Consider the following 18,824-nt stretch of genomic DNA (forward strand, 5'->3'; position numbering starts at 1 on the left):
AGATTATTCTATCTAAAATCAAAGTATCTCAAGATGTTCTCAGAAGCCCAATCGCTAGTGCTCTTGACTAATAATACAGGAAGAAATCGATGTTATCAGAAACAGGCTATATTTTTTGAATATTTGAACTGCTTTTTTTTGTCTTCCATATTAAGTGCCCAATATGTTCCTATTTTTCTTCCCTTTGTAAATTAATGCTACTAATTTCTGGGATTTGGAAACACTGAGATTCTGTTAAGCATGATAATTTATGGGAGTTTTTCACGTAGGTCGCTGGGCTTCTAAACAGAAGACATTCATATTTGACCCTTGAAAAAGTCATGTGCCTTTTTCTAGGCTAAATTTTGCACTGAATAAGGAATAGAGTTCCTTGATCACTACTGACTATTCTAAAAAGCTCAGCAGAATGGAATCACATATGAATGTGTGAAACCCTCCCACTTGAGCAAGTCAAGAAAATTACTATAGAAATGTTATCTGAGCAAGAACTTCCAGGATCAGTTTGAATTTTTCTTCAGGCAAAACTTGGTGGCAACTTGATTCTTTGTCTGTCTCTCTATGGATATCCATCCATCAGATATGAACTACCATATTTATGGCAACAGGCTCTGTTCTTTAGTTTTTCGCCACAGTGGGAGGAGCTCATTAATTTGTTCAGGTTTCATCTTCACTGGCTCAGATGTACTATGTAAGGAGTTTCCATTTCAGATGAGCTGAGGTTGGATGAGGCACACTTCACAAGTGACAAAAATATTCATGGAAGATGCTTCCATTTGGTAATTTGGGGCTGTAAAAAGGGGCAAAAGTGTTGCAGTGAAGCAGTTATGTTTCTTTCTCCCCAACAACTCCTTCAACATAAGAGCAATGTGATGCAGGAAGTATTTATCCTGCTCTGAATTGGCTTTGTGATGTCATAATCTAATCTAATCTAATTGGTTGCATAGTGTTGACGTGGAGTCAGTTCAGAGTTTGGACAAGAAGCATCAGTCTCAATCTGAATTGGCTTCCTGGCCATGTCACGGAGCCAAATCTTATGTGGCAATGCAGCATCCTAATATGGCACTAACATTGTTAACTTTTAGGCACAAGGCTAAAATATTTTTGTCAGCTCTGATTTTAAATATTGTTTTGTTTTAGCTTTTTTATTTTAATGTTGTATTTTAAATTATCATAAACCACCCTGGAATCAAGTTTAATGAAAGGTAGTACATAAATATTTTAACAATTCCCAGAAGAGCAGCTGTGTCAGCCTATTGCTGCAAAAATTACAGTTTATGGCACCTTAAAGACTCATACATTTATTATGGCTTAAGCTTTCATGGACTAGAGTCCATTTCATCGGATACCTGAAGTGTTATCCTAGGTTTTGGGATGCCTGAAGTGTTAGGATGCCTGACGTGTTATCCTAAGCTTTAAAGATGCACGGTAATTACAGTGACCCTTTACAAAGTAGTATTGGTAACACAAACATTCTGGCATTGGTAAAGTAATTAACAGCTATAGTAGTAATGTTTTAATCAATGCTGCTGGCTGCATGATCCTTAATTCAAAAAACAATTGCAAAAAATTGTGGCAAAGGAGATGCTGAGAAGGGCAGTGAATAGTTACTAGGCAGTAAGATATAAAGGCAATTGGGACTATTTTCAATGTGAGATCATTATGCCTGAGACAATATAAGTATCTGACACTCAAGGAACCTTTTGCTGTGGATCAGTGGCTCATTACTGCCACTAGAATTGCACTTAAATCCAATACTCAGTTACCTGAGAGTAAGCCCTGTAGCAGAGAGTTCTCTCTCTTTCTCTTTCTGCCTAGAAACAGGAGTAGTTCTCAGTCTCCAAAACCTTAAGTATGCCACCATCAGAACTTCCTTTTCCCTGTGACCTTGAGACAAGGACAATCCTTAGGGCTACAAGCGATCAATATTATTTAGGGAGATGGGAGAGCATCCAGCTCACACCTCTCCCTCCCCAGAGGGCAGGACAGCTAGCTTTCCTTCAGTTCTCCCTAAACAGGAATGTGTAGCATGGGTCTAAGAGATCTAGGCACAGTGGAGAGAACTGTCTTGGGAGCAGTCACAAACATATATCAAACACCAGCAGCCAATTTTATGTTTCATAAGAAAAAGGTTTAAGAAAGCAAAAAGGGAAAGGCAGAATGGTGCATGAAAGAGAATAAGCATCTTGCACAGCTATTTACAAATAGACTTTTGATCTCCATATGAGTAAAGAAGCATCCTAGATGGTCAAAATGGAGGAGAGTGGATGATGAGGGAGACAGGAATACTGGTAACATTCCCTTTTTAAGGGCTTTTGACCCAAAGTGGCCTTTAATTGACAGGTGGGTCTGAACCGCTGGTCATAGGAGTTGCACATAGCCCAGAAAATGGCCCTAAGACCTTTTGGAGGCTAGAGAGTGAAGCAATCCAGCTGTCAAAGGCAGGAAGGATGGGGGCTGTAAAAGTGTTAGCTACTGCCAAAGATAACCAACTTCCCTGCTAAACAATAGTATTCTCTGAATTTATATACTGGCGGGAAGATGTAACTTCTCTGCTTAAATGTGATGGAGACTAGAAAAACTGGGTACTCTTAAAGGAACAGGCTAGAGCAGAATCCTATTGGAAATAGTGGGTTTTATCCAATGTGGTTCATGTGTGAGTGGAATGGACTCTTGTTCACACAACGGGACTTCACCTGCTTCTCCTCCCCCTTGCAACCCTCTGTGTGCCTGCAAAATATGCTCTGGGGGGTTGGGGGACCGTCTGGAGCAGATTTTGAAGACAGGCAGGGGCTGGGAGGGGCAAGTGAGGTCCTATTGCACAAGCAGAAGTCTGCTCATGCAACATTAGCTTCTGCCCAGTGTGATTTACGTCTGAGTAAACATGCATAGGAATGTGCAATCTTAGATATAAAGAAAAAAAAGGAGGAATTCATTCCAAAGACTTTCATACACAACAACAAATTCCAAAATAGCAAAGCTCTTTTTGAATATGCATCAATGCACCTAAAGCTGTATTATTTACTATGATCTATTAATCTATGTTAGAATATCAAACCTAAAGGTGCATGATTGGTGCCTGTACAATTTGTACAAGATTGGTCCAGGCCTGTATAATTTGGGACTCACCACCCTGAATGTAGCCCATTAGTCATGTATGTCAGGCTGTTCAGGGGCTGAACAATACCCGTTTTTTGCAGACCCCATGCACAGAGGGTAGAGCAAGCAGAAAGCACTGCAGAGAATATAATGAAGAAAATAACAGAATAAGAACAGAGATTGGAAATATTTCCGCAGGCCAAGGATGATGCAGATCCTCAAGACCTTGCAGCCGCTTGGTCCCTTTTTGTGACTTATATGAACAGGCAAACACATGGTTGGTGCATTCCAGTGAAGTATGATTTTATTTGGATATCTATGTAATTAGTGACAACACTAACCCTTCTTAAGTGTGATCTTTATTTTCCCTTTTTCTCTCTCTTACACTGCCTCTCTTCACTTTCTTCAGTTTCAATAAGGCCTCGATGTATACGCCCTCCCGCTGGACTTTATTTCTTGTTTGATGTTATTTGTAGCTGTTACGTGTTGTTTATATAAGGAATAATAAAAGGAATAACAAAGAATTTAAAAAAGAAAAGGGAAAAAATCCTGCAGTGTCTGGTGTATGACTGCTTTAGATTGTGACCATCCTAGTACTCACCCTGGGCTTTTAACTTCCACCAGTATGTACTGTTCTAGCAAATGACAGTCATGAATACAGTGGGCATAAATTCCCCAACAGGTAGCTGAGAAGCTGCAGCATCTCACATTATCACTGACGCTGCTTCCATTCTCTCCCTCTGTGCTTGGCTGATAGCTCCATTAGCAACCATTACTGCAGTTCAACCTGCCCTTGACCTTTAGCAGCCTTGGTGTGCTAAATTAGCCACCTGCCTGCTTGCCTGCTGACTTCCTTTGTCCTCTGCCAATAATCTGTGTAGGTGCCTGGTGCTGGTGAATAAGGTGGAAGACACATACATGATTAAAATAAATATGAACTGATAGAAGTGTATGTTGTCTCTATCCTAGAGGCATAAGTGAGAGTCACATATGTAATATACATTTTCAATTCTCAGGACATTTGTTTTCTAGCATAAAATATATGGTTCACTATCAGTTTGTTCCCCACCCCCTCATTTTTATTTACTTACTTAATAAAGCATCTGTAAGTCACCAATCCACTAAAAAAAACCCCACCCCCTTTAAAAAAACCCTGAGTTCACAAGACTAATGTGATATTAAAATAAAAGATACTACATCAAGAGCTAATATAATTTCTGAATGGCAAAAGCCATCCAATAAGAGACACCATCAATCAGTGTCTGCAAGTATGTTTGGAAACAAAAAAGTTTTCAGCTGGTGGATGAAGAAATTATAAAAAACTGGCACCAACCAGTTCTTGTGAAGAAATGACTAATTCTATAACATGGGGCTGAACCTAGTGATATCTCAACACAGGAAAAGAAAGAACGCAAAGCAAGGCTTTCTCAGGTCTTATCAGATGAATGCAGTGAGTGGGGGAAAACATAAGTCCTCAGGCACTCTGAGTTATGCAGGGATCAGGCCATTAAAAGACCTGAAGGTAGGAACCAAGAGAAAGGAGAAAATACGTCTTTACACAGAACAATATGGAATTCCCTACCAGAAGATATAGTGATGACCACCAACTAGGCGTTAAAAGTTGTAGACAAATGCATGGAAGACCAGACTATCAATGGCTATTAGCCATGATGGCCATATACTCCCTCCAGGGTTGCCAGGTTCGTGGCCTGAGACTGATCCTGTATCTTTAGGAGAAGAGAAAGTCAGCCAAGTGCAGGTGTTCTTGCAACCCTGAAATGGGAAAAACCACAAGGTGGAATTCTCCCTCCCCCCTGCACAACTTTTAAAGATACAGAAGTGGGGAGAGTGCTGTTGTGCTCTTGTCCTGCTTTCAGGCTTTCTGTGGGCATCTAAGTTACAAAGATAAGGAGAGAGGTGCTAGATCAGACCAGAGGACCATCTTGTCCAGCATCCTGTTCCTGTCCTCACAGTGGCCAACCAGATTCCTAAACGAAGCCTTGCAAGCAGAACATGAGCACAACAGCACTCTCCCCACTTGTGTTCTGCCACCTCCAATACTCAAGGCAGTACACAGCCACCCTGGCTAGAAGCCATAGATAGCCATTGGTTAGCTACTGTGAGAACAGGATACTGGACTAGATGGGCTGAGTAATTTTCTTATGTTATGTTCTTTGAATCACATGGGTAATAATGAGTCCAGTATAGGAGGAAGTTGTTCAGCTTGAGCTTGCCAATTTGCATGCTGGAACAAACATAGTTCATGTACATATGAGTGGATATTTGGTTTGTGTTTCAAGCATACAGAGCTTTTTAGTGATATATCAGATGGGTGCTCATCACTTTTTCCTAAGGTTGTCAAATTTTGCTACTGCATTCTAGGAATGCATTAAAGCGTGATTCCTCTTCCTCCTAAATCTTCCACTAAACCCTAAAATGGTAGGACAGAAATCTCTCTCTCTCTTTCCTGTCTCTCTGTGTCCAGAGAATACATGCCAGAAGCAATATTGCTTCAGCTCATTTATACATAGATCTTGGCTATTTGGTCTCATGTTTTTCACTTGTCTGTTTCTTTTCCTATTAATGGTGCTGTTTTTGAAGGAATGTTTGGATATCTTGAATAATCATCAGTACATCTGTATCTAGGGACTGAATGACCCTTGGCCTCTCACTTGTGGGGTGCCACAGGGCTCCATCTTCTCCCCGATGCTATTTAACATCTATATAAAGCCGCTGGGGACTATCATCAGGAGATTGGGCTGCGGTGTCATCAATATGCGGATGACACGCAGCTCTATCTCTCATTTAAATCTTCACCGAGGTTGGCTGTAGAAACCCTATCCAAGTGCCTGGAATCGGTGAGTGGCTGGATGGGAAAGAATAAGCTGAAGCTGAACCGAGGTACTGTTCGTGGGAGACAAGGGAAGGTTAGGGGATTTGGACCTGGTGCTCAATGGGGTACAATTGCCCCTGAAAGACCAGGTCCGTAGCCTCGGGGTCATTCTTGACTCCCAACTGTCCATGGAAGCTCAGGTTTCGGCTGTGAGCCGGGCAGCGCTGTATTAACTCCATCTGATACGGAGGCTACGCCCCTACCTTCCCAATCATCTGCTCCCATTGGTGGTACATGCCCTGGTCTCCTCTCGCCTAGACTACTGTAATGCGCTCTACGTGGGGCTACCCTTGAAAACGGTCCGGAAGCTGCAACTGGTACAGAACTCAGCAGCGCGCCTGATTAAAGGCAACTGCTGGCGAGATCATATGACTCCAGTGCTAAAAGAGTTGCACTGGTTACCAGTTGCTTACCGGGCCCAATTCAAGGTGTTGGTTTTGACCTTTAAATCCCTATATGGTTTCGGCCCAGTCTATCTAAAGGAGCGCCTCCAGCATCATCAGCTATGCCGCCTAACAAGATCAGCCTCAAAAGACCTTCTCTCCATCCCATCAGTCAAAACAGCCAAACAGGTGAGGACTAGAGAGAGGGCTTTTTCAGTTGTGGCCCCCACCCTGTGGAACTCCCTCCCAAATGACCTCCGCTACGGAACGCAAACAGGATTTTTTGCTTATTCAGTAACAGGCCCGTAAATAAACAGGCAGAGAGTTTCCCTGATGTGCTGCTCATGACTGTGAGCCAAACACAGTGCTGACAGGAGGCCTCCCATTCACAGAGGAAGAGCGGAGTGGCTGGGTAAGGCAGACCACCGGGACGGTCAGCTGCTGACTCTGGTAGCATTTTATCCCTGGCTTGGGGGGGTTGGGTAAGAAGAGCCCATGCTTTGCAAGCAGAGCAGGGATGGAGCACATGCAGCCCTCCAGATGTTGCTGGGCGATGGCTGCCGTCATTCTGCCAGGTCAGCCCTGCTGCCTGAGGCTGATGGAAGGTGAAATCCAACACCATCTGGAGGGCAACAGGTCCTCTGCCCCAGATGTATAGAGAGGTTCAATCCTAGGTTGGCAGCTCCAGTTAAAGGGCTGGGGAAACAGCCTCTGCCTCAGTTCTAGTATTGTAAGAGAGGATACACGTTCTCCACATCATGCCCCTTCCAAGATGAGTTTCCGCCAGGCCTTGAAGACCTGGCTCTTCAGGCAGGCTTTTGGGGTTGGCTAGATTTTATCTTCATTGTTTTTAGATTTTTAATGTCTAGGTATTGTATGCCTATTTTGTACGTCACCCAGAGTGGCTGGACAGCCAGCCAGATGGGCGACTAATAAATAAACAAATAAATAAATAAATAAATCCATGCCAGCTGTATTTGCATGAAGTAGCGCTGTGGTGGTGGTGTCTTCATGACAGTGTGTTCGTAGGTAATCTTGTTGTATGCATTCCAATCTCTGAGCAGTGCAAGACTTCCAGGAGTTCCTGTGCTTACCTAGGGTTTGGTTTCCTTGGAATGAAGGTCAGAGGAGAGTGGGGTATATTTATGATCTATGGTTTATTTACACATATATAGACAATCTCAACATAAGTTGGATGGGTTCTTAGCATTAACAGGCCAACAGATCTTGCTTCCCTGTTAGGTTTCTAGGGGAGTCCCCAAAGCCATAGTTCGGGGTTCAGCACAGAGAACAGGCCTCTTTCTGTGGGTATTTCCAGTTCCCAGCTTCACTTCAGACATCACCTATCTCCTGCCTCAGCCAGGTGAGGGGGAGGGATACCTTTGTTGCTATGGCAACACATCTTTTCTTGGCCAGATCCTTACACATGACAATGGGTGCACTTGACAGATCTATTAACCAAACAAAGAAACTTCCTTGGTCATTACAGCAGGTTTCTTCTACTGCAGACCCCAACTTCCAGATATAGGATTATAGACTTGAAGGGGACCCATAAAAATCCATCCCAACCCCACAATCCCATAACAAAATGGAACAACAGTTTAATAGCTGTGCCTGTGGTTTAGGGCTTAATCTGGGGAGGGGAAAAGAAATATGCAGACAGGCCCCAACTCCAGAATCACCACACTTGCTGACTCTGCTTAAGACCTTCATATATTCAGCATAAATATCTGAAGAGGCTTCTAGGCATGTTTAGCTGAATGTATTTAGATGCCACACTATGAACAGAAATCCTGCCTTTTCAGCGTTCCAGATTATGGGAAGGCTTCTAAGCATGTTCAACTAAGCATGCTTAGAAGCCCCCCCCCAAAGCTTTGTGCACCAAATCTGTGAAGATCTTTAGTGGCACCAGCAATCACAGGGATATTGAGCCATGCCCTTTCTTCCTTTCCGTGTCAAGTCCTCACGTGTTTGCTTGAATGCCTGAAAAGAGCTCATTGCCACATTGCCTGATCACCCACATGAGATGTTACATTATAAGGATTTGCTGATTTGAAGGTCTTCACCTTCACTGTATGACATTTTCAAACATTTACTGCTGAATAATGTCACCAGTTTGAATGTCATATGTTGCTTTTCTGAGCATTACTTCTTTTGTATATAGGTCTGTCTCAGTGTTACTGAATCAGTCTCAGTGTCAGTGAATGCACTTCCATTGCAAAAAGTACTCATATCAGTTTTGCAGTATTCTTCTTATGCTCCCTAAGATTTTGTGCGTGTGTTTGATTGGCGTTTATGCCAATATAGTACAATATAGAACTCTTGGCTTACAGCACAATTCTGCATATGTCAACTTAGAAGTCAGTTCCATTGAGTTCAGTGAAACATACAGATAAGTGGGGGGAAATTGAAGCCTAAAGCTGTAGTCCTATACCCACTTACCTGTAAGCTCTATTGAACTAAATAGACATGTATAGTATTGTGTTGGAAATGGTACATTCCTAGGGCAATCAAAAAGAATCTGTGAACAACTTTGTTGTTCAGTGTTAGCTCTGCTTTAGTCCAAGCACTGTGTTTCCCATTTTTGTGTGTTAAATGCCATATTTAGGTGGCCATGTTGTGAAAAATGTTGTGCCACCAGTGATACTAACATTTCCAATGAGAAATCCTTGCAAGATTTCACAGTGATTTTTTCCCCAGCTGCTGCACTGAAGCCAAGTACAGTGAGAGCAGACAAGAATAATTTTGACAACAGCAAGCCAAGAAATACTTCATGAAGGATTCTGCACTTGCCAAGTATAGAGATACGTCATTCTTTCTTGTTGCTCTGATAATCAGTAAAAAGGGTCTGAAAGTGTTTTAAGTTATTCATTGCAATCTTTTACTTCGCGTTATCACTGGGTTGGATCCAGTTGATATAGCTGAAGTTAGCTCCCATTGAAATGAATGGGACAGGTAGGTGTCATGATTTATGTGAAGTCCTGTTGATTTTGATGGGAACTAAGCTCAACTAACTTAGATTCAAACCATTGCCTTTGTGTTGTGATAACTTTTCAAATGTCTGTTTATTCTTAACTTGTATAATGGATTTTGTAATGTTTTCAGGAAGATGATTTGTATTTCCTCCTAGCATGACATGCTACTTTTCTCCTATGGAATTTGCTATCTCGTTTTTGTTTCCCTGTGATGAAATTATCAAGGTACATGCCATAAGAGCACATGTGGGCAACCTTATTGCCCTTGAAGGCTACATTCCCTTGAGGGCAGTGATCAGGATCTGTATACTAACAGCAAGCAAAGTCAAAAGGGAAAAGGGGGCAGGGACATACCTTCTCCCTTCATTCTTCTCTCCCTTCATTCATTCACCATCAATTCTCTCTCTCTCTCTCTCTCTCTCTCTCTCTCTCACACACACACACACACACACACACACGCACGCACACACACTCCCCTTCAACCATCCATCATCCATTCATTCTCACACAGGCTCCCCAATCAGCCAGACGGCATCCCTTTATAAGCAGCAGCCTCCACACACCCTTCCCTCTGGAACCTCCCAGCACCAGCTAGCCAGCCTGCCCCCTACCTGTAAACCCAACCTCAACTGTTTCTCCTGTTCCTTCTGTTGGCTTTTCACTTTCCCATCGTGGCAGCCCTGTTTTCCTTTGTGCCAGCACAACAAGAAACAGAAAAGCTGACCGGAGAAACACCAGAGTTGGTCGGAAGGAAAGCAAATGAGGGTACCCATGACCCAGCCTCTGCTGCTCTAGGCAGGGTTCTAAATTGTGTGGGGAGGCTCGGGCAGGATGGTTCCCACTTCAGATCTTCTCCCTCAAACTCATGGAGGGCTGTAAATCCAAAGGTGATGTGCCAAGGAGGCAGTGCTCGCAGTGTGTTCCTGCCTCCCGCTCCCCATTGCATGTACAACAAACACCTGAATAGGGCTATGCTCTTGCTTTAATCCAGGCCTATCAATGCCATTGTGTTTGCTGAGAAGGCTAATGGCCAGAACACTGTATTACGTTTCCTTGGTCACAGTATGAAACGCAGTATGATATAAACAGTTTTAGAGATCATATTGGATTTCGGAAACACAACACAATGTAAAAAAAAATAATGACAAGGTTGGTGACAGTTGCAAACACCCATGGAGTCCCTGTGTCCTGGCCATTTCATCCCTACCAGCACCATTTCCTCACTTGCTGACCCCAACTCTCTGGCAGTCCCTGGTTTCTTCTAACAGTAGAGAAGGACAAGACAGTTTCCGTTGCTCTGACCTCCTTGTTCTTTTCTGCTCTTAAGAAGACATGGGGGCTGTCAGAGGATGGGTAAGCAAGTGTGTATGGTGGTGGCACATTCCATAAAAAGTCATTTGTTTGACCAGTTTGCCTTAGAGATGATTTGACCTCTTATACTTTCTTTATAAATTTATATACATTTATGAGTGAATTAATGTATTCCTCTCTCACCGATCAACAGAAGGTCTGTGTCCCCTGAATTCCCTTCGTTTGGAGCTTTACATATGATCTCAAAACCATTAGCTGTGAGGAATTGTACTTTCTGTGTAAGGATACTGCTCCAGCATGAACAACGTTCAATCTCCCCTTCCTCCTCCCTGAAAACTGCACATGGCACTTCTAATTTTGGACAGGAACTGTGGATGAGAACATCTCATACAGATGTTCAGTGCTTCAGCTAACAACAAATTTGCAGTCAAACCGTATTCCAGCAGTATACTGGAAAAAAATAATGCCCTTGGGTTAACATAAAAATAAGGACTTCATTGAAATTAAAGGGAGTGCATGGGGCTAACTATGTAGATATACTGCGGATCTTTTTTAAACAACTTCAGGAAGGGGAACTTTTTAGTTAAGAAGTGATGGCAGGGAATGGAAGAGATGCTTCCTTTTTCTCCAGTTCCAAAATCTATATTAAGGCAACACCTGTATTAGGCCAACCAAAATATCACAACCTCACATGCAAGTTTTGAGCTCTCCAGAACTCCTTAACGAGGTTAGATGGTGAACAGAGTAATAGAGATGGGAGAAGAGTTTTGTTTTGCTGATGCTGAAGCCATGGAGCCTGGATCTGGTCACATTCTTAAGGTGGAATGGGGGAGGAGTTAGTGGACATTCAGATAAGCTTCTTCTGAGTGCTTGGGAGGTATCAGGTTGCACCTAGGTTTGCTAGGAATAAGAAACATAACAATGGTTGATTCCCTTTATTTGAAAACACAAGGGACCCCCTGCCTGTTCCTTCATCTGATTCCCCATCTCTAAAAATACAAGAACACACTTGGGTAACAGATCTGGGCAAAACCTTGCAGGATTTTAAATCGTGCAAGGAGACTTCGTGATAAAGGAGGCTCCAGCTGCAGATCTTCACCCTCAAACTTTTCCCAGGGTCTACACAGAATAAAGATGATGTACCAGAATGGGTCAGACTTCGCAGTGCGCTCCCTTATGTGATAGCATACATGGGAGCATGGTGAACACCTGAATAGGAACTGAAATCTGTGGCAAACGGTAGCTGCACAGTTCTCTGTATAAAACTTTGAAAATAAAAAATCAAAACATGGAGCAATGCATTGATTTCATATTGGAAATGTTTGGAACTCCACAAAATCCTGGAAGAAACTTGGCAGCATTCTGCTTTTATTCTTTCTTCTCGTCTCTTCCCAGATTCCCTTTTCACCACTTACTTTGAATGTCTGGGCTCTTCTCTGCACTCCTGCCCTAGGTTTTCACATTGCCTCCAGCCCTCTATTTTTGTCATACAGAATGGTGTGGTTCTTTGCAGTAGTGTTGTGCTCCTTGGCATTGCTATGGTCTGCGCACTGTCAGTAAAATTGGTAAAAACCCTAATGGTTGTGCACAGTCACCTCAGCAGCCAGCATTCTAGTCAATTTTATTTTGCTGCCAGTTCTGTGAGATGAGAGCTGCATCAAGGGAGAACAAAAGGAGTAAATCCTACAAAAGACTTCCCCAGCAAAAACGAGTCCATGTGTAAGATGTGGCTGGCTCGGGATCAAAAGAAATGACAGACTCCTCAGGCTATTAGTTGTTTGATTCCTCCAATTCTCTGCCTCCTCCCTTCAGAGAAGTCAGCGCACCATCCACCTCAAGCCATTTTATCATCCCAAGAAAATTCAATTTATGTGGCTGATCTTTTGCTCCTCCTCACGCTCTGAATTTCTGTTAGCACTAGAGTTGCCTCTGAATGTCATCTCAAATAAATTTTGAAGCATATATGGACGCTCCTGCTTCAGTTAAACAGCTGAAAAAATGGGAGGAATTTAAGAAGAGTGTGATAAATCCGCACAAATAAAAGTAAACCAGGAGGGGTTTTATATATCTCCATATCACCACTAATTGAAAATAATATCTAATTAGGTCTGAGTTGAAATAATTTTCACTAATTGAAAATAATCTCTAATTAGGTCTGAGTTTTCATTGGAGAACTTTTGGGGCTCAAATTTGGGGGGCAATGAAAATTTGGGCTGTGCCACCTAGAGAGTCTGGGATTTCACACTCCTGCAGTGAATCCTGAATAGGCAGATATCCATTGGTTTGCTTCTGAATATACACGTTCAAGTTAATCCTTTTTTCACAAAGGCTAACTGGACAAAACTGGCAAGCTGTTTTGTAATATTTTAAAGTTGTTTTGTTTTAATGTTTTGTTTTAATGTATTTTAAGGTCTGTTTTTATGCTGTTTTAAAGTGTTTTTAGTGCTTTTGTTTGCCGCCCTGGTCTCCTGCTGGGAGGAAGGGCGGGATATAAATCAAATAATAAATAAATAAATAAATAAAAGTTCTGAGTCATTAGGGTAGTGGAACTAGTCTCTAAGTAAGTTTCTGATTAGCCAAATAAGAGACATGCCATCAGACATGGAGCATATCTTATGAAGTGGCCAAACACTTTGTCTCCACTAAGGGACCAGCTTTTACTGTGCCACATTCTCATAAATATGTGAAGATTTAGCATTTGTCTCTTGAAACAACCATGCCAGGTGACCAAAGATGCTTTCTCTAACACCTCTTTTGTAAGGAACTCTGCACATGGTCTGAAACCGAAGATCCTGCCCAAACAAGACCCATATAATTAGATAAGTTAGACTGATTTTTTTTGCAAGTCTCTTGTGCTATCCTCACTGAAGCCCCTTTTGTTTGTAAGGCATTGCTGTACTGGTATTTTTCACAAACACAATTGCCAATCATGGAGCACACTGTGTGGAATACAACACTGTATATCTCTTATTTATAACACCATTCTGTGCTACATGCCATTGCAAAGTGCAATAAAGTGTATTCATTATCATACAATGTGGCAAAGGAATGGTGTTTGAATAGTCACTTTTTAAAAATCAAATAAACACATGCACACCTGTGTAGACAGTTAAAAAAAATGCTCTTACCTGTGGGGTTTACTGCAGACTTATCGGCACTCCATCTGCCGAAAAATACCAACGAAACCCAGGTGATTTGAGACGGCATTGGAGGGAGCATTGGAGGGAGCAGAGAAAGGTCTGCGGAGTGGTGGAGGGCAACTGGGCGGCGCTGACTCATTTCCCTTTCGGGCTGCGGTTGAGTCGAGCTTTCATCAGTGGGGAACGGGACGCGGTGGCCGGTGTAGAGGTGTTAGGAGTTGCGGCCATTGCGCTTCCTCTTTCGGGCCGTGGCTTCTCACTGAGTGGAGAAACGCCGCCGTTGCTGCCCTCCTTTGCCCGCGGAGTTCAACTAGCCTGCAACGCCCACCACGGTTGCTGGCTCCTCCGTCCAGCCTAGCCAGCCAGCGAGGCCGAGGTGTTTGGAAAACCCTCGCCGCCATCGCTGCCACCACCGCCAGGCCTTCTCCAAGCTGGAGAAGGAGGAGGAGGCGGGCCGTTGCTCTGCCGTCTCCGCCGCTGCCCTTCTTCTGCCCGTGGAGCCCCAACCAGCCTACAGCGCCCACCATACGGCCGCCGGCCCCTCCGTCCAGCTTAGCCAGCTGACGAGGAAGAACTTCGCCCCCGCTCCCGCCGGGCCTTCGCCAAGGCGGCGGAGGAGGAGGAGATCGGCGACGGCTCCACGCTGCGGCCGCCCTGGCACAGCTACTCGAGATTGGCACAGAGTTACCATCTGCAGTGGTCCTGGCTTTAATGCCAGTGGGTTTACTCTGTGCGGAGCAGCACCACTTCCCTTCTGTTGGAGGGCCTTTTGGTGCTGCCACTTAACTGTGCAGGGGACTGTGCTGTGGCTTGCCCTGTGCCCCAAGCAGACAGTCTTGCGGTCTGAGATGACAGACTCGGGACCCCATGTTTAGTGGGTTTCCTTTGGACGAAAATGCTATCAGAGGATAGCAGCTGTAGGGGTGGGGGGCCGCCTGATTGGCGGACAAGAAGTGGGGCATGTGCAGACTGGAGGGGGGTACCGGGGGGGTGGGGAGCCATGACATTAAAAGGCTAGGCGGCAGATCCTGGAAAGGTGCGGGTGGCAGGCCACGCCAGTTGAGGGGAACAAGGGATAGATGCATAATATCCATCCCCTGTTCCGGGCCTGTCCATAACCAGAAGACAACTGGGGGTCGCAGGACTCCAGCCGACCTTCGACTACTGTTATGTAATGCCAGGTCTGTGGTGCAGAAAACAATGCTCATCCATGACTTGATCTTGGATGAGAACGCAGACCTGGTGTGTGTTACGGAGACCTGGCTGGATGAGGCCTCAGCTCCTACGCTTGAGGCCATGTGTCCAGCTGGTTTCCAATACGCACAGCAGCCGAGGGTTGGTAGGCGGGGAGGGGGAGTGGCAGTCATCTATCGAGGGTTCTTGGTTTTTGCCAGGCCCCCTCTCCATGAGACCAAGTTTATTGACTGCATGTACTGGAGGTTGGGCCCAAAGGGCAGTTTAGGGATTCTGCTTGTGTACCGCCCACCCCGCAGCACAGCAGACTCTCTGGCCGAGGTGCTCGAGGTGGTCTCTGGTGTGTGGATGCTCTCCCCCAACCTATTGGTTTTGGGGGACTTCAACATGCACGCCGAGACCGTCTTCACTGGAGCCCCTCGGGATTTCATGGAAACCATGACTTCCTGGGAACTGCACCTTAGTAATTTAGGGCCCTCCCATGTAGCCGGTCATGCTCTTGACCTTGTGTTTGTCTCGGGAGGGGAGGGAAGTGCTCTGAAAATGGGGGCTGTTTTTTCTAACCCTGTGTCATGGTCAGATCACTACCTGGTGAATATGGACCTCTCAATGACACCCCCCCCCGCAGGGGACAAGGACCTATTAAGATGGTCCACCCCAGGCGCCTGATGGATCCTAAAGGATTGCTGAATGCGCTGGGAGAATTGGAGCCGGCTGAAGGCCACCCGGTCGAAACCCTGGTGATGGAGTGGAATAAGGAGATCACTAGGGCAGTAGACCGGGTGGCACCGAAACGTCCTCTCCCCCTGAATAGAGCGCACATAGCACCCTGGTATACACCATGGCTCCGGGGTCTGAGACAGGAGGTGAGACAACTAGAGCGCCGGTGGCGGAAATCTCGCTCTGAAGATGATCGGACACTGGTTAGAGCAGCAATTGCTGCCTACCAGGTGGCAACAAAGGCAACAAAGAGGGAATTCTTTGCTGCCTCTATTGCATCCGCAGAGTGTTGTCCCAGGAGGTTGTTCCAAATGGTCCGAAATCTGGTCGGTCCAGTTGCTCAGGAACCCATGGAGCATTCTAAAGCCTCCTGTGACACATTTGCTAAACACTTTGCCGATAAAATCGAGCACCTGAAGAGCATGATTCCATGCGCCATGCATACAGGAAGTGGGCCGGAGCCGGCCAGTTGCATTTCGGTACGGTGGGATCGGTTTCAGCCTCTTCCCTCTGAGGAAGTGGACAAGGTGCTCTTTACTGTGAAGCCAACCACCTGTCTGCTGGATCCTTGCCCTTCATGGCTCATTATGAGCTGCAAAGAGAGACTGAGCGAAGGGATCAAGGCAATAGTAGAGGGTGCAATGCCATTAGCCTTCAAGGAGGCAGTGATAAAGCCCATCTTAAAAAAGCCCTCCTTGGATCCCCAAGATTTGAATAACTTCCGCCCAGTCTCTAATTTACCATTTCTGGGCAAGGTGATTGAGCGAGTGGTGGCCAAACAGTTACAGACACACTTGGATGAAGCGGATTATCGAGATCCATTCCAATCGGGCTTCAGGACTGGACATGGAACTGAAACAGCCTTGGTCGCCCTGGTGGATGATATGAGGAGGGCGTTGGATAGGGGAGAATATACCTTCCTCGTCCTCCTGGATCTCTCAGCGGCCTTCGATACCGTCGACCATGGTATCCTGTTAGATTGCCTGGAAGGATTAGGAATAGGGGGTACTGTTTTACGGTGGCTCCATTCCTATCTCTCAGACAGATGCCAACGGGTGGTATTGGGGGATGAGGTCTCAGACCCTTGGCCTCTCAATTGTGGAGTGTCACAGGGTTCTATCCTCTCCCCCATGCTATTCAACATCTATGTAAAGCCTCTGGGGGCCATCATCAGGAGATTTGGGCTGCGGTGCCACCAATATGCGGATGACACTCAGCTCTATCTCTCATTTAAGTCCTCACCAGAGTTGGCTGTGGATACCATGTCCAAGTGCCTGGAATCCGTAAGTGAATGGATGGGAAGGAATAGGTTGAAACTAAATCCCGACAGGACCGAGGTGTTGCTCGTGGGAGATAGGGGCAGGTTGGGGGATATAGACCTGGTGTTCAATGGGGTAGGATTACCCTTAAAAGACCAGGTCCGCAGCCTCGGGGTCATTCTTGACTCCCAGCTGTCCATGGAGGCTCAGGTCTTGGCAGTGAGCCGGGCAGCTTGGTATCAATTACATCTGATAAGGAGGCTGCAACCCTACCTTCCTGCCCATCTGCTCCCACGGGTGATACATGCCCTGGTCTTCTCCCGCTTAGACTACTGTAATGCGCTCTACGTGGGGTTACCCTTGAAAATGGTCCAGAAATTGCAACTGATACAGAATGCGGCGGCACATTTGATTAAGAACAGCCGTCGCCATGATCATATCACTCCGGTGTTAGTAGATCTACACTGGTTACCAGTTGTCTACCGGGCCCAATTCAAGGTGTTGGTGCTGACATTTAAAGCCCTGTATGGTTTCGGCCCAGTTTATCTGAAGGAGTGCCTCCAGCATCACCAATTATGCCGCCCGACAAGATCAGCCACACAAGACCTTCTCTCGGTCCCATCAGTTAAAACAGCTAGGCTGGTGCGGACCAGAGAGAGGGCATTTTCGATTGTGGCCCCCACCCTCTGGAACTCCCTTCCTTTTGACCTCCGCCATGCCCCTTCCTTGATAGGTTTCCGCCGGGCCTTAAAGACCTGGCTGTTCAGGCAGGCCTACGGGACCTCTGGGGTGGGTTAGTTTTTAATATGGTAATATTATTATTGTTGTGGTCCTCATTGGCTTTTATTGTATTTTTACTGTGAAGTTGTACGTCGCCTAGAGTGGCCGTTAATTCGGCCAGATAGGCGACTCACAAACAAAATTTTATTATTTTATTATTATTATTATTACTAATGCCAGTTAACAGAGAGAACGCTTTCTACATTAAATTGCATAGGAACAGAAAGAAGACACAGGTTCTTGAGAAATGGAGTCTCTCTCTCCTCTCCTCCAGAAGGCCCTCAGCTGTTTCTAGGGATGCAGCTTCTTCTTCTGCTGCCCCTTATGCAAGATCATGAAGAGATTGCTCTCTCCCAAAGCAAGAACTGAGGGAGAAAGAAGAGGCAGTGTCCCCCGAAACTGGGGGGGGGGAGTCCTTGCTGGAGGGAGTGTGTGTTGTGATTGCCACCTAGGTATTTCTGGACATCTAAACTACCACAACCATCACATTCCTCCCACCATCACATACATAACTCCCCCCAGTCCCTTTTTGGGAAAAGGGATTTCAAATTCAGCACAGTTGCACATGTGCACAATGAGAGGTAGTGTCAAAAAATGGTGACCATCCATCATCGTTGGAGAATAAAACTTCATTCCCACAGATTCACTTCTATCCCCTGAATGTAAAGGTTAAAGATGGAGCAGGGGAGGAAGGCAGTGGTGGAGGGGGGAGGGGAAGAGTACAGAACCAGCTCTGTAGGATCAAAGCCACTCTCACCAATCATTTTCATCATCATAGTGCACAGCTGGCTCACATTCATTCATGGTGAAAGAAAAATGCAATATTTAAAGTAATCATGCAAATAGCATGATAAATCAAGGAATAAAGGAGTGGAAGTGATTTTACTGCAAGTTTGGGAATGTAGGAGGCAAGGAAGAGAGTACAGGAGGAAAATATTACTGTGCATTGGACTTCTGAGTGTGATTGTTGACTTTTTCCTTTTCCTCCTCTTTTCCCCAAATAAACCCTGTCTCAGCTGGGATGGAGGGCTTATGCTGGCCTATCCCCAGCTGGGCCAGGATGAGGGATTTTG

This window comes from Rhineura floridana, chromosome 9 (assembly GCF_030035675.1).
Source record: "Rhineura floridana isolate rRhiFlo1 chromosome 9, rRhiFlo1.hap2, whole genome shotgun sequence".
NCBI classification, from domain to species: Eukaryota; Metazoa; Chordata; class Lepidosauria; order Squamata; family Rhineuridae; genus Rhineura; species Rhineura floridana.